The 16,783-nt window shown below is 53.2% G+C and overlaps 1 pseudogene across 1 annotated transcript in view; it reads right to left on the bottom strand.

Moving 5' to 3' along the window:
• The window catches only part of LOC146055567 (ephrin type-B receptor 2-like), a 73,517-nt pseudogene that overhangs the window by 42,068 nt on the left and 14,666 nt on the right, over nucleotides 1-16,783 (bottom strand). The window contains exon 2 of the transcript XR_014468767.1: nucleotides 9,265-9,420. The product of XR_014468767.1 is annotated as an ephrin type-B receptor 2-like (transcript). The remainder of the gene's footprint in view (nucleotides 1-9,264; nucleotides 9,421-16,783) is intronic.

The raw sequence follows: 16,783 nt of genomic DNA, 5'->3' as shown, positions 1-16,783 counted from the left end.
AGAGGGGGCGTGTCTGAGGGAGGTACCTATCAGGTGTGTCACAGGTACAGTATACAGAATACATAGCGGTGTGGGGAGAGGGGGCGTGGCTGAGGAGGGAGGCACCTATCAGGTGTGTCACAGGTACAGTATACAGAATACATAGCGGTGTGGGGAGAGGGGGCGTGGCTGAGGAGGAAGGCACCTATCAGGTATGTCACAGGTACAGTATACAGAATACATAGCGGTGTGGGGAGAGGGGGCGTGGCTGAGGAGGGAGGCACCTATCAGGTGTGTCACAGGTACAGTATACAGAATACATAGCGGTGTGGGGAGAGGGGGCGTGGCTGAGGAGAAAGGCACCTACCAGGTGTGTCACAGGTACAGTATACAGAATACATAGCGGTGTGGGGAGAGGGGGCGTGGCTGAGGAGGGAGGCCCCTATCAGGTGTGTCACAGGTACAGTATACAGAATACATAGCGGTGTGGGGAGAGGGGGCGTGTCTGAGGGAGGTACCTATCAGGTGTGTCACAGGTACAGTATACAGAATACATAGCGGTGTGGGGAGAGGGGGCGTGGCTGAGGAGGGAGGCACCTATCAGGTGTGTCACAGGTACAGTATACAGAAAACATAGCTGTGTGGGGAGAGGGGGCGTGGCTGAGAAAAAGGAGAGAGGCACCTATCAGGTGTGTCACAGGTACAGTATACAGAATACATAGAGGTGTGGGGAGAGGGGGCGTGGCTGAGAAAAAGGAGAGAGGCACCTATCAGGTGTGTCACAGGTACAGTATACAGAATACATAGAGGTGTGGGGAGAGGGGGCGTGGCTGAGGAGGGAGGAACCTATCAGGCGTGTCACAGGTACAGTATACAGAATACATAGCGGTGTGGGGAGAGGGGGCGTGGTTGAGGAGGGAGGCACCTATCAGGTGTGTCACAGGTACAGTATACAGAATACATAGAGGTGTGGGGAGAGGGGGCATGGCTGAGGAAAAGAAGGGAGGCACCTATAAGGTGTGTCACAGGTACAGTATACAGAATACATAGCGGTGTGGGGAGAGGGGGCGTGGCTGAGGAAAAGAAGGGAGGCACCTATCAGGTGTTTCACAGGTACAGTATACAGAATACATAGCGGTGTGGGGAGAGAGGGCGTGGCTGAGGAGGGAGGCCCCTATCAGGTGTGTCACAGGTACAGTATACATAGCGGTGTGGGGAGAGGGGGCGTGGCTGAGGAGGGAGGCACCTATCAGGTGTGTCACAGGTACAGTATACAGAATACATAGCGGTGTGGGGAGAGGGGGCGTGGCTAAGAAGGGAGGCCCCTATCAGGTGTGTCACAGGTACAGTATACATAGCGGTGTGGGGAGAGGGGGCGTGGCTGAGGAGGGAGGCACCTATCAGGTGTGTCACAGGTACAGTATACAGAATACATAGCGGTGTGGGGAGAGGGGGCGTGGCTGAGGAAAAGAAGGGAGGCACCTATCAGGTGTGTCACAGGTACAGTATACAGAATACATAGAGGTGTGGGGAGAGGGGGCGTGGCTGAGGAGGGAGGCACCTATCAGGCGTGTCACAGGTACAGTATACAGAATACATAGCGGTGTGGGGAGAGGGGGCGTGGCTGAGGAGGGAGGCACCTATCAGGTGTGTCACAGGTACAGTATACAGAAAACATAGCTGTGTGGGGAGAGGGGGCGTGGCTGAGAAAAAGGAGAGAGGCACCTATCAGGTGTGTCACAGGTACAGTATACAGAATACATAGAGGTGTGGGGAGAGGGGGCGTGGCTGAGAAAAAGGAGAGAGGCACCTATCAGGTGTGTCACAGGTACAGTATACAGAATACATAGAGGTGTGGGGAGAGGGGGCGTGGCTGAGGAGGGAGGCACCTATCAGGCGTGTCACAGGTACAGTATACAGAATACATAGCGGTGTGGGGAGAGGGGGCGTGGTTGAGGAGGGAGGCACCTATCAGGTGTGTCACAGGTACAGTATACAGAATACATAGCGGTGTGGGGAGAGGGGGCGTGGCTGAGGAAAAAAAGGGAGGCACCTATCAGGTGTTTCACAGGTACAGTATACAGAATACATAGCGGTGTGGGGAGAGAGGGCGTGGCTAAGGAGGGAGGCCCCTATCAGGTGTGTCACAGGTACAGTATACATAGCGGTGTGGGGAGAGGGGGCGTGGCTGAGGAGGGAGGCACCTATCAGGCGTGTCACAGGTACAGTATACAGAATACATAGCGGTGTGGGGAGAGGGGGCGTGGTTGAGGAGGGAGGCACCTATCAGGTGTGTCACAGGTACAGTATACAGAATACATATCGGTGTGGGGAGAGGGGGCGTGGCTGAGGATAAGAAGGGAGGCACCTATCAGGTGTGTCACAGGTACAGTATACAGAATACATAGCGGTGTGGGGAGAGGGGGCGTGGCTTAGGAGGGAGGCACCTATCAAGTGTGTCACAGGTACAGTATACATAATACATAGCGGTGTGGGGAGAGGGGGCGTGGCTGAGGGAGGCACCTATCAGGTGTGTCACAGGCACAGTATACATAGAGGTGTGGGGAGAGGAGGCGTGGCTGAGGAGGGAGGCACCTATCAGGTGTGTCACAGGTACAGTATACAGAATACATAGTGGTGTGGGGAGAGGGGGCGTGGTTGAGGAGGGAGGCACCTATCAGGTGTGTCACAGGTACAGTATACAGAATACATAGTGGTGTGGGCAGAGGGGGCGTGGCTGAGAAGGGAGGCACCTATAAGGTGTGCCACAGGTACAGTATACAGAATACATAGAGGTGTGGGGAGAGGGGGCGTGGCTGAGCATAAGAAGGGAGGCACCTATAAGGTGTGTCACAGGTACAGTATACAGAATACATAGCAGTGTGGGGAGAGGGGGCGTGGCTGAGGATAAGAAGGGAGGCACCTATAAGTTGTGCCACAGGTACAGTATACAGAATACATAGAGGTGTGGGGAGAGGGGGCGTGGCTGAGCATAAGAAGGGAGGCACCTATAAGGTGTGTCACAGGTACAGTATACAGAATACATAGAGGTGTGGGGAGAGGGGGCGTGGCTGAAGAGGGAGGCACCTATCAGGTGTGTCACAGGTACAGTATACATAATACATAGCGGTGTGGGGAGAGGGGGCGTGGCTGAGGAGGGAGGCACCTATCAGGTGTGTCACAGGTACAGTATACAAAATACATAGCGGTGTGGGGAGAGGGGGCGTGGCTGAGGAGGGATGCACCTATCAGGTGTGTCACAGGTACAGTATACAGAATACATAGAGGTGTGGGGAGAGGGGGTGTGGCTGAGGAGGGAGGCACCTATAAGGTGTGTCACAGGTACAGTATACAGAATACATAGCGGTGTGGGGGGAGGGGGTGTGGCTGAGGATAAGAAGGGAGGCACCTATCAGGTGTGTCACAGGTACAGTATACAGAATACATAGCGGTGTGGGGAGAGGGGGCGTGGCTGAAGAGGGAGGCACCTATAAGGTGTGCCACAGGTACAGTATACATCATACATAGCGGTGTGGGGAGAGGGGGCATGGCTGAAGAAAAGAAGGGAGGCACCTATAAGGTGTGTCACAGGTACAGTATACATAGAGGTGTGGGGAGAGGGGACGTGGCTGAGGATAAGAAGGGAGGCACCTATAAGGTGTGTCACAGGTACAGTATACAGAATACATAGAGGTGTGGGGAGAGGGGGCGTGGCTGAGGAGGGAGGCACCTATAAGGTGTGTCACAGGTACAGTATACAGAATACATAGAGGTGTGGGGACAGGGGGCGTGGCTGAGGAGGGAGGCACCTTTAAGGTGTGTCACAGGTACAGTATACAGAATACATAGTGGTGTGGGGGGAGGGGGTGTGGCTGAGGAAAAGAAGGGAGGCACCTATCAGGTGTGTCACAGGTACAGTATACAGAATACATAGCGGTGTGGGGAGAGGGGGCATGGCTGAGGAGGGAGGCACCTATCAGGTGTGTCACAGGTACCGTATACAGAATACATAGCGGTGTGGGGAGAGGGGGCGTGGCTGAGGAAAAGAAGGGAGGCACCTATCAGGTGTGTCACAGGTACAGTATACAGAATACATAGCGGTGTGGGGAGAGGGGGCGTGGCTGAGGAGGGAGGCCCCTATCAGGAGTGTCACAGGTACAGTATACAGAATACATAGCGGTGTGGGGAGAGGGGGCGTGGCTGAGGAGGGAGGCACCTATCAGGTGTGTCACAGGTACAGTATACAGAATACATAGCGGTGTGGGGAGAGGGGGCGTGGCTGAGGAAAAGAAGGGAGGCACCTATCAGGTGTGTCACAGGTACAGTATACAGAATACATAGCGGTGTGGGGAGAGGGGGCGTGGCTGAGGATAAGAAGGGAGGCACCTATCAGGTGTGTCACAGGTACAGTGTACAGAATACATAGCGGTGTGGGGAGAGGGGGCGTAGCTGAGGAGGGAGGCACTTATCAGGTGTGTCACAGGTACAGTATACAGAATACATAACGGTGTGGGGAGAGGGGGCGTGGCTGAGGAGGGAGGCACCTATCAGGTGTGTCACAGGTACAGTATACAGAATACATAGCAGTGTGGGGAGAGGGGGCGTGGCTGAGGATAAGAAGGGAGGCAACTATCAGGTGTGTCACAGGTACAGTATACAGAATACATAGCGGTGTGGGGAGAGGGGGCGTGGCTGAGGAGGGAGGCACCTATCAGGTGTGTCACAGGTACAGTATACAAAATACATAGCGGTGTGGGGAGAGGGGGCGTGGCTGAGGAGGGAGGCACCTATCAGGTGTGTCACAGGTACAGTACACAGAATACATAGAGGTGTGGGGAGAGGGGGCGTGGCTGAGGAGGGAGGAACCTATCAGGTGTGTCACAGTTACAGTATACATAATACATAGCAGTGTGGGGAGAGGGGGCGTGGCTGAGGAAAAGGAGGGAGGCACCTATCAGGTGTGTCACAGGTACAGTATACATAATACATAGCAGTGTGGGGAGAGGGGTTGTGTCACAGGTACAGTATACAGAATACATAGCGGTGTGGGGAGAGGGGGCGTGGCTGAGAAGAAGGGATGCACCTATCAGGTGTGTCACAGGTACAGTATACATAATACATAGCGGTGTGGGGAGAGGGGGTGTGGCTGAGGAGGGAGGCACCTATCAGGTGTGTCACAGGTACAGTATACAAAATACATAGCGGTGTGGGGAGAGGGGGCGTGGCTGAGGAGGGAGGCACCTATCAGGTGTGTCATAGGTACAGTATACAGAATACATAGCGGTGTGGGGAGAGGGGGCGTGGCTGAGGAGGGAGGCACCTATCAGGTGTTTCACAGGTACAGTATACATCATACATAGCGGTGTGGGGAGAGGGGGCGTGGCTGAGGAAAAGAAGGGAGGCACCTATCAGGTGTGTCACAGGTACAGTATACAGAATACATAGCGGTGTGGGGAGAGGGGGCGTGGCTGAGGAGGGAGGCCCCTATCAGGAGTGTCACAGGTACAGTATACAGAATACATAGCGGTGTGGGGAGAGGGGGCGTGGCTGAGGAGGGAGGCACCTATCAGGTGTGTCACAGGTACAGTATACAGAATACATAGCGGTGTGGGGAGAGGGGGCGTGGCTGAGGAAAAGAAGGGAGGCACCTATCAGGTGTGTCACAGGTACAGTATACAGAATACATAGCGGTGTGGGGAGAGGCGGCATGGCTGAGGAGAAAGGCACCTATCAGGTGTGTCACAGGTACAGTATACAGAATACATAGCGGTGTGGGGAGAGGGGGCGTGGCTGAGGATAAGAAGGGAGGCACCTATCAGGTGTGTCACAGGTACAGTATACAGAATACATAGCGGTGTGGGGAGAGGGGGAGTGGCTGAGAAGGGAGGCACCTATCAGGTGTGTAACAGGTACAGTGTACAGAATACATAGCGGTGTGGGGAGAGGGGGCGTAGCTGAGGAGGGAGGCACTTATCAGGTGTGTCACAGGTACAGTATACAGAATACATAACGGTGTGGGGAGAGGGGGAGTGGCTGAGGAGGGAGGCACCTATCAGGTGTGTCACAGGTACAGTATACAGAATACATAGCAGTGTGGGGAGAGGGGGCGTGGCTGAGGATAAGAAGGGAGGCAACTATCAGGTGTGTCACAGGTACAGTATACAGAATACATAGCGGTGTGGGGAGAGGGGGCGTGGCTGAGGAGGGAGGCACCTATCAGGTGTGTCACAGGTACAGTATACAAAATACATAGCGGTGTGGGGAGAGGGGGCGTGGCTGAGGAGGGAGGCACCTATCAGGTGTGTCACAGGTACAGTACACAGAATACATAGAGGTGTGGGGAGAGGGGGCGTGGCTGAGGAGGGAGGCACCTATCAGGTGTGTCACAGTTACAGTATACATAATACATAGCGGTGTGGGGAGAGGGGGCGTGGCTGAGGAAAAGGAGGGAGGCACCTATCAGGTGTGTCACAGGTACAGTATACATAATACATAGCAGTGTGGGGAGAGGGGTTGTGTCACAGGTACAGTATACAGAATACATAGCGGTGTGGGGAGAGGGGGCGTGGCTGAGAAGAAGGGATGCACCTATCAGGTGTGTCACAGGTACAGTATACATAATACATAGCGGTGTGGGGAGAGGGGGTGTGGCTGAGGAGGGAGGCACCTATCAGGTGTGTCACAGGTACAGTATACAAAATACATAGCGGTGTGGGGAGAGGGGGCGTGGCTGAGGAGGGAGGCACCTATCAGGTGTGTCATAGGTACAGTATACAGAATACATAGCGGTGTGGGGAGAGGGGGCGTGGCTGAGGAGGGAGGCACCTATAAGGTGTGTCACAGGTACAGTATACAGAATACATAGAGGTGTGGGGAGAGGGGGCGTGGCTGAGAAGAAGGGATGCACCTATCAGGTGTGTCACAGGTACAGTATACAGAATACATAGCGGTGTGGGGGAGAGGGGGTGTGGCTGAGGAGGGAGGCACCTATCAGGTGTGTCACAGGTACAGTATACAAAATACATAGCGGTGTGGGGAGAGGGGGCGTGGCTGAGGAGGGAGGCACCTATCAGGTGTGTCATAGGTACAGTATACAGAATACATAGCGGTGTGGGGAGAGGGGGCGTGGCTGAGGAGGGAGGCACCTATAAGGTGTGTCACAGGTACAGTATACAGAATACATAGAGGTGTGGGGAGAGGGGGCATGGCTGAGGAAAAGAAGGGAGGCACCTATAAGGTGTGTCACAGGTACAGTATACAGAATACATAGAGGTGTGGGGAGAGGGGGCGTGGCTGAGGAGGGAGGCACCTATCAGGTGTGTCACAGGTACAGTATACAGAATACATAGAGGTGTGGGGAGAGGGGGTGTGGCTGAGGAGGGAGGCACCTATAAGGTGTGTCACAGGTACAGTATACAGAATACATAGCGGTGTGGGGGGAGGGGGTGTGGCTGAGGATAAGAAGGGAGGCACCTATCAGGTGTGTCACAGGTACAGTATACAGAATACATAGTGGTGTGGGGAGAGGGGGCGTGGCTGAGGAAAAGAAGGGAGGCACCTATAAGGTGTGTCACAGGTACAGTATACAGAATACATAGCAGTGTGGGGAGAGGGGGTGTGTCACAGGTACAGTATACAGAATACATAGAGGTGTGGGGAGAGGGGGGTGTCACAGGTACAGTATACATAATACATAGCAGTGTGGGGAGAGGGGGCGTGGTTTAGGAAAAGAAGGGGAACACCTATCAGGTGTGTCACAGGTACAGTATACATAGCAGTGTGGGGAGAGGGGGCGTGGTTGAGGAGAAGGAGGGAGGCACCTATCGTGGGGGGGTGCTCGGTGAGTCGTCCGGCACCCGCTCAGCTCTGTGTGTGTCACAGTTATCAGTGTCCTCAGCCCTGTGTGTGTGTGTGTCACAGTTATCAGTGTTCTCAGCTTTGTGTGTGTCACAGTTATCAGTTTTCTCAGCTCTATGTGTGTCACAATTATCAGTGTCCTCTGCCCCGTCTGTCCCCCACAGTTATCAGTGCCCTCAGCTCCGAGTGTGTCATAGTTATCAGTATGCTCAGCTCCGTGTGTCACAGTTATCAGTGTGCTAAGCTCCGTGTGTGTCACAGTTATCAGTGCCCTCAGCTCCGTGTGTGTCAGTTATCAGTGTGCTCAGCTCCGTGTGTGTCACAGTTATCAGTGCCCTCAGCTCCGTGTGTGTCAGTTATCAGTGTGCTAAGCTCCGTGTGTGTCAGTTATACGTGCCCTCAGCTCCGTGTGTGTCAGTTATACGTGCCCTCAGCTCCGTGTGTGTCAGTTATCAGTGTCCTCAGCTCCGTGTGTGTCAGTTATCAGTGTCCTCAGCTCCGTGTGTGTCACAGTTATCAGTGCCCTCAGCTCCGTGTGTCAGTTATCAGTGTCCTCAGCTCCGTGTGTGTCACAGTTAACAGTGTGCTCAGCCCCATGTGTGTCACAGTTATCAGTGTGCTCAGCTCCGTGTGTGTCACAGTTATCAGTGTGCTCATCTCCGTGTGTGTCACAGTTATCCGTGCCCTCAGCTCCGTGTGTGTCAGTTATCAGTGTCCTCAGCTCCGTGTGTGTCAGTTATCAGTGTCCTCAGCTCCGTGTGTGTCAGTTATCAGTGTCCTCAGCTCCGTGTGTGTCAGTTATCAGTGTCCTCAGCTCCGTGTGTGTCAGTTATCAGTGTCCTCAGCTCCGTGTGTGTCAGTTATCAGTGTCCTCAGCTCCGTGTGTGTCAGTTATCAGTGTCCTCAGCTCCGTGTGTGTCAGTTATCAGTGTCCTCAGCTCCGTGTGTGTCAGTTATCAGTGTGCTCATCTCCGTGTGTGTCACAGTAATCCGTGCCCTCAGCTCCGTGTGTGTCACAGTTATCAGTGTCCTCAGCTCCGTGTGTGTCAGTTATCAGTGTCCTCAGCTCCGTGTGTGTCACAGTTATCCGTGCCCTCAGCTCCGTGTGTGTCAGTTATCAGTGTCCTCAGCTCCGTGTGTGTCAGTTATCAGTGTCCTCAGCTCCGTGTGTGTCACAGTTATCCGTGCCCTCAGCTCCGTGTGTGTCAGTTATCAGTGTCCTCAGCTCCGTGTGTGTCAGTTATCAGTGTCCTCAGCTCCGTGTGTGTCACAGTTATCAGTGTGCTCAGCTCTGTGTGTGTCACAGTTATCAGTGTCCTCAGCTCCGTGTGTGTCAGTTATCAGTGTCCATGTGTTATTACTGCACGTATGTTAGACACACAGATGTTACATAGATGTAACCTGCAATAGTTAGGGTATTCCGCTTACTGGTGCATGGCATGCTTAGGGGGTCCATGTCCACGCGGTAGTACCCGGTCCGGCACACGCAGTTGATGGCCCCCTCGGAGGTGGTGCGGCTGTTGAATGGACAGGTCTTGCAGGTGTCATCCCCCTGGTCTGGTTTGAACATCCCTGAGGGACATCCTGCAATGAGAAATAAGAGATGGATATAATACAGGGCGGTTAGAGGAGACAATGGCCGCCACTGGGAGCGGACTCCTACTGTAACCACAGCATTCCTGAGCAATGAGGCATAAGGCACCACAGGTACAAGCAATCTGGTATACAATCTCTGCAATAGGTCCAACTGATAGTTTCCACTTTACTTAAACTTTTACCTTTATTAATATTTGTTTTTAGAATATTAATAAAGGTTACATTTTAAGTAAAGTGAGTCGTGGCCGAGTGGTTAAAGTGATGGACTAGAAATAGTGGAAACTATTGTTGTGTACACACGGGGGCGATGGGGGCTGAAATCGCTGGAAATATGGTCGCTGGCAACCATATTGCCAGTGATGGGAGTGTGCCCTGGCGATAAATCGCTGGGTGCGCACTCCCGTTTTCAGCCCCTTTCCAATCGCTGGTCGCAGGAGCTTGCTCCTGCGACCAGCTGATTACCTCTGCGGCACCGCCCGGCAGAGGATCCTTTTCATCAGCGACCATCTCTGGTCGCTGATGAAAAGGAGACACTGAGCAATATATCTCCCCCGTGTATACGGGGCTTATCAGTTGGACCTATTGCAGAGATATCCTCAGTGCACCCAGAATTCCTTACCCTTTGTATTCTTTATGTAAAGCAGATGTTGCATTAGAGAAGGGTTGCAGCATTTTCTTTCAAAATACGGTATATAAAAACTAAAATATTAAAAGTGAAATTACAAATGCTACAGAAATAGAGGATACAATCTGGTGTACAATGCCTGTATGTGAGTGTGTGCAACAGAGGCAGCTGACCAAATCACCCACCATGCCTGGCCCATGGCTGCAGACCACCAGTCACACAGACAGAGATATGGTAACAAGAAGAGGAGAATCCAACCAGCAGCAATGATAATTAATGGAGGCCAGGTGTAATACCAGGTAAATGGAGGCTGGATGGAGGCCAGGTGTAATACCAGGTAAATGGAGGCTGGATGGAGGCCAGGTGTAATACCAGGTAAATGGAGGCTGGATGGAGGCAAGGTGTAATACCAGGTAAATGGAGGCTGGATGGAGGCCAGGTGTAGTATCAGGTAAATGGAGGCTGGATGGAGGCAAGGTGTAATACCAGGTAAATGGAGGCTGGATGGAGGCCAGGTGTAATACCAGGTAAATGGAGGCTGGATGGAGGCAAGGTGTAATACCAGGTAAATGGAGGCTGCATGGAGGCAAGGTGTAATACCAGGTAAATGGAGGCTGGATGGAAGCCAAGTGTAATACCAGGTAAATGGAGGCTGCATAGAGGCCAGGTGTGATACCAGGTAAATGGAGGCTGCATGGAGGCCAGGTGTGATACCAGGTAAATGGAGGCTGCATGGAGGCCAGGTGTGATACCAGGTAAATGGAGGCTGGATGGAGGCCAGGTGTAATACCAGGTAAATGGAGGCTCCATGGAGGCCAGGTGTAATACCAGGTAAATGGAGGCTCCATGGAGGCCAGGTGTAATACCAGGTAAATGGAGGCTGCATGGAGGCCAGGTGTGATACCAGGTTAATGGAGGCTGGATGGAGGCCAGGTGTGATACCAGGTAAATGGAGGCTGAATGGAGGCCAGGTGTAATACCAGGTTAATGGAGGCTGGATGGAGGCCAGGTGTAATACCAGGTAAATGGAGGCTGGATGGAGGCCAGGTGTAATACCAGGTAAATGGAGGCTGGATGAAGGACAGGTGTAATACCAGGTAAATGGAGGCTGGATGGAAGCCAAGTGTAATACCAGGTAAATGGAGGCTGGATGGAGGCCAGGTGTGATACCAGGTAAATGGAGGCTGAATGGAGGCCAGGTGTAGTACCAGGTAAATGGAGGCTGGATGGAGGCCAGGTGTAATACCAGGTAAATGGAGGCTGGATGAAGGACAGGTGTAATACCAGGTAAATGGAGGCTGGATGGAAGCCAGGTGTAATACCAGGTAAATGGAGGCTCCATGGAGGCCAGGTGTAATACCAGGTAAATGGAGGCTGGATGGAAGCCAGGTGTAATACCAGGTAAAGGGATATTTATACCAACACCCCAGAATGTACAGCCCCCTGCTGCAGGGTGCCACATTCCAACTGGGGTATTCCGCATCCTCCTCCTGGGGCATGATGAAACAGTACACACATACCAGAGACGTAATGGGTCGGATAATCTGCAATTACTTGTGTACGTGACAATGTCTGAGCCACACATGACGCCTGTACATCACATACTCCCCGATGTCTGGGTCTCGGGGTACACCGTGCGTACGTGACAATGTCTGAGCCACACATGACGCCTGTACATCACATACTCCCCGATGTCTGGGTGTCGGGGTACACAATGCGTATGTGACAATGTCTGAGCTACACATGACGCCTGTACATCACATCCTTCCCGATGTCTGGGTCTCGGGGTACAGTGCGTATGTGACAATGTCTGAGCCACACATGACGCCTGTACATCACATACTCCCCGATGTCTGGGTCTCGGGGTACACCGTGCGTACGTGACAATGTCTGAGCCACACATGACGCCTGTACATCACATAATCCCCGATGTCTGGGTCTCGGGGTACACAGTGCGTACGTGACAATGTCTGAGCCACACATGACGCCTGTACATCACATAATCCCCGATGTCTGGGTCTCGGGGTACAGTGCGTACGTGACAATGTCTGAGCCACACATGACGCCTGTACATCACATACTCCCCGATGTCTGGGTCTCGGGGTACACCGTGCGTACGTGACAATGTCTGAGCCACACATGACGCCTGTACATCACATACTCCCCGATGTCTGGGTGTCGGGGTACACAATGCGTATGTGACAATGTCTGAGCTACACATGACGCCTGTACATCACATCCTTCCCGATGTCTGGGTCTCGGGGTACAGTGCGTATGTGACAATGTCTGAGCCACACATGACGCCTGTACATCACATACTCCCCGATGTCTGGGTCTCGGGGTACACCGTGCGTACGTGACAATGTCTGAGCCACACATGACGCCTGTACATCACATAATCCCCGATGTCTGGGTCTCGGGGTACACAGTGCGTACGTGACAATGTCTGAGCCACACATGACGCCTGTACATCACATCCTCCCTGATGTCTGGGTGTTGGGGTACAGTGCGTACGTGACAATGTCTGAGCCACACATGACACCTGTACATCACATACTCCCCGATGTCTGGGTCTCGGGGTACACCGTGCGTACGTGACAATGTCTGAGCCACACATGACGCCTGTACATCACATCCTCCCTGATGTCTGGGTGTTGGGGTACAGTGCGTACGTGACAATGTCTGAGCCACACATGACACCTGTACATCACATACTCCCCGATGTCTGGGTCTCGGGGTACAGTGCGTACGTGACAATGTCTGAGCCACACATGACGCCTGTACATCACATACTCCCCGATGTCTGGGTCTCGGGGTACACCGTGCGTACGTGACAATGTCTGAGCCACACATGACGCCTGTACATCACATACTCCCCGATGTCTGGGTGTCGGGGTACACAATGCGTATGTGACAATGTCTGAGCTACACATGACGCCTGTACATCACATCCTTCCCGATGTCTGGGTCTCGGGGTACAGTGCGTATGTGACAATGTCTGAGCTACACATGACGCCTGTACATCACATACTCCCCGATGTCTGGGTCTCGGGGTACACCGTGCGTACGTGACAATGTCTGAGCCACACATGACGCCTGTACATCACATAATCCCCGATGTCTGGGTCTCGGGGTACACCGTGCGTACGTGACAATGTCTGAGCCACACATGACGCCTGTACATCACATATTCCCTGATGTCTGGGTCTCGGGGTACACAGTGCGTACGTGACAATGTCTGAGCCACACATGACGCCTGTACATCACATCCTCCCTGATGTCTGGGTGTTGGGGTACAGTGCGTACGTGACAATGTCTGAGCCACACATGACACCTGTACATCACATACTCCCCGATGTCTGGGTGTCGGGGTACACAATGCGTATGTGACAATGTCTGAGCTACACATGACGCCTGTACATCACATACTCCCCGATGTCTGGGTCTCGGGGTACACAGTGCGTACGTGACAATGTCTGAGCCACACATGACGCCTGTACATCACATCCTCCCTGATGTCTGGGTGTTGGGGTACAGTGCGTACGTGACAATGTCTGAGCCACACATGACACCTGTACATCACATACTCCCCGATGTCTGGGTGTCGGGGTACACAATGCGTATGTGACAATGTCTGAGCTACACATGACGCCTGTACATCACATACTCCCCGATGTCTGGGTCTCGGGGTACACACTACGTACGTGACAATGTCTGAGCCACACATGACGCCTGTACATCACATAATCCCCGATGTCTGGGTCTCGGGGTACACCGTGCGTACGTGACAATGTCTGAGCCACACATGACGCCTGTACATCACATATTCCCCGATGTCTGGGTCTCGGGGTACACAGTGCGTACGTGACAATGTCTGAGCCACACATGACGCCTGTACATCACATCCTCCCTGATGTCTGGGTGTTGGGGTACAGTGCGTACGTGACAATGTCTGAGCCACACATGACACCTGTACATCACATACTCCCCGATGTCTGGGTGTCGGGGTACACAATGCGTATGTGACAATGTCTGAGCTACACATGACGCCTGTACATCACATCCTTCCCGATGTCTGGGTCTCGGGGTACAGTGCGTATGTGACAATGTCTGAGCTACACATGACGCCTGTACATCACATACTCCCCGATGTCTGGGTCTCGGGGTACACCGTGCGTACGTGACAATGTCTGAGCCACACATGACGCCTGTACATCACATATTCCCTGATGTCTGGGTGTTGAGGTACACAGTGCGTACGTGACAATGTCTGAGCCACACATGACGCCTGTACATCACATACTCCCCGATGTCTGGGTCTCGGGGTACACAGTGTATACGTGACAATGTCTGAGCCACACATGACGCCTGTACATCACATACTCCCCGATGTCTGGGTCTCGGGGTACAGTGCGTATGTGACAATGTCTGAGCTACACATGACGCCTGTACATCACATCCTCCCCGATGTCTGGGTGTCGGGGAAACAGTGCGTATGTGACAATGTCTGAGCCACACATGACACCTGTACATCACATACTCCCCGATGTCTGGGTGTCGGGGTACACAGTGCGTACGTGACAATGTCTGAGCCACACATGACGCCTGTACATCACAGTATCCCCGATGTCTGGGTCTCGGGGTACACACTGCGTACGTGACAATGTCTGAGCCACACATGACGCCTGTACATCACAGTATCCCCGATGTCTGGGTCTCGGGGTACACAGTGCGTACGTGACAATGTCTGAGCCACACATGACACCTGTACATCACATAATCCCCGATGTCTGGGTCTCGGGGTACACAGTGCGTACGTGACAATGTCTGAGCCACACATGACACCTGTACATCACATAATCCCCGATGTCTGGGTCTCGGGGTACACAGTGCGTACGTGACAATGTCTGACCCACACATGACACCTGTACATCACATACTCCCCGATGTCTGGGTGTCGGGGAAACAGTGCGTACGTGACAATGTCTGAGCCACACATGACGCCTGTACATCACATAATCCCCGATGTCTGGGTCTCGGGGTACACAGTGCGTACGTGACAATGTCTGACCCACACATGACACCTGTACATCACATACTCCCCGATGTCTGGGTGTCGGGGAAACAGTGCGTACGTGACAATGTCTGAGCCACACATGACACCTGTACATCACAGTATCCCTGATGTCTGGGTGTCGGGGAAACAGTGCGTATGTGACAATGTCTGAGCCACACATGACGCCTGTACATCACAGTATCCCCGATGTCTGGGTGTCGGGGAAACAGTGCGTACGAGACAATGTCTGAGCCACACATGACGCCTGTACATCACATACTCCCCGATGTCTGGGTCTCGGGGTACACAGTGCGTACGTGACAATGTCTGAGCCACACATGACACCTGTACATCACAGTATCCCGATGTCTGGGTGTCGGGGAAACAGTGCGTACGTGACAATGTCTGAGCCACACATGACACCTGTACATCACATACTCCCTGATGTCTGGGTTTCGGGGTACACAGTGCGTACGTGACATTGTCTGAGCCACACATGACGCCTGTACATCACATACTCCCCGATGTCTGGGTCTCGGGGTACACACTGCATACGTGACAATGTCTGAGCCACACATGACACCTGTACATTACATACTCCCCGATGTCTGGATCTCGGGGTACACACTGCGTACGTGACAATGCCTGAGCCACACATGACACCTGTACATCACATACTCCCTGATGTCTGGGTTTCGGGGTACACAGTGCATACGTGACAATGTCTGAGCCACACATGACGCCTGTACATCACAGTATCCCCGATGTCTGGGTGTCGGGGAAACAGTGCGTACGAGACAATGTCTGAGCCACACATGACGCCTGTACATCACATACTCCCCGATGTCTGGGTCTCGGGGTACACAGTGCGTACGTGACAATGTCTGAGCCACACATGACGCCTGTACATCACAGTATCCCCGATGTCTGGGTCTCGGGGTACACAGTGCGTACGTGACAATGTCTGAGCCACACATGACGCCTGTACATTACATCCTCCCCGATGTCTGGGTGTCGGGGTACACACTGCGTACGTGACAATGTCTGAGCCACACATGACGCCTGTACATCACATACTCCCCGATGTCTGGATCTCGGGGTACACACTGCGTACGTGACAATGCCTGAGCCACACATGATGCCTGTACATCACATAATCCCCGATGTCTGGGTCTCGGGGTACACAATGCGTACGAGACAATGTCTGAGCCACACATGACACCTGTACATCACAGTATCCCCGATGTCTGGGTCTCGGGGTACACAATGCGTATGTGACAATGTCTGAGCCACACATGACGCATGTACATCACATCCTCCCTGATGTCTGGGTGTCGGGGTACACAGTGCGTACGTGACAATGTCTGAGCCACACATGACGCCTGTACATCACATACTCCCCGATGTCTGGGTCTCGGGGTACACAGTGCGTACGAGACAATGTCTGAGCCACACATGACACCTGTACATCACAGTATCCCCGATGTCTGGGTCTCGGGGTACACAATGCGTATGTGACAATGTCTGAGCCACACATGACACCTGTACATCACATACTCCCGGATGTCTGGGTCTCGGGGTACACACTACGTATGTGACAATGTCTGAGCCACACATGACACCTGTACATCACATAATCCCCGATGTCTGGGTCTCGGGGTACACAATGC

The sequence above is a fragment of the Crinia signifera genome, unplaced genomic scaffold (genome assembly GCF_055691185.1).
Source record: "Crinia signifera unplaced genomic scaffold, ASM5569118v1 HAP2_SCAFFOLD_488, whole genome shotgun sequence".
NCBI classification, from domain to species: domain Eukaryota; kingdom Metazoa; phylum Chordata; class Amphibia; order Anura; family Myobatrachidae; genus Crinia; species Crinia signifera.
This window is presented reverse-complemented; position numbering and strand designations above follow the sequence as displayed.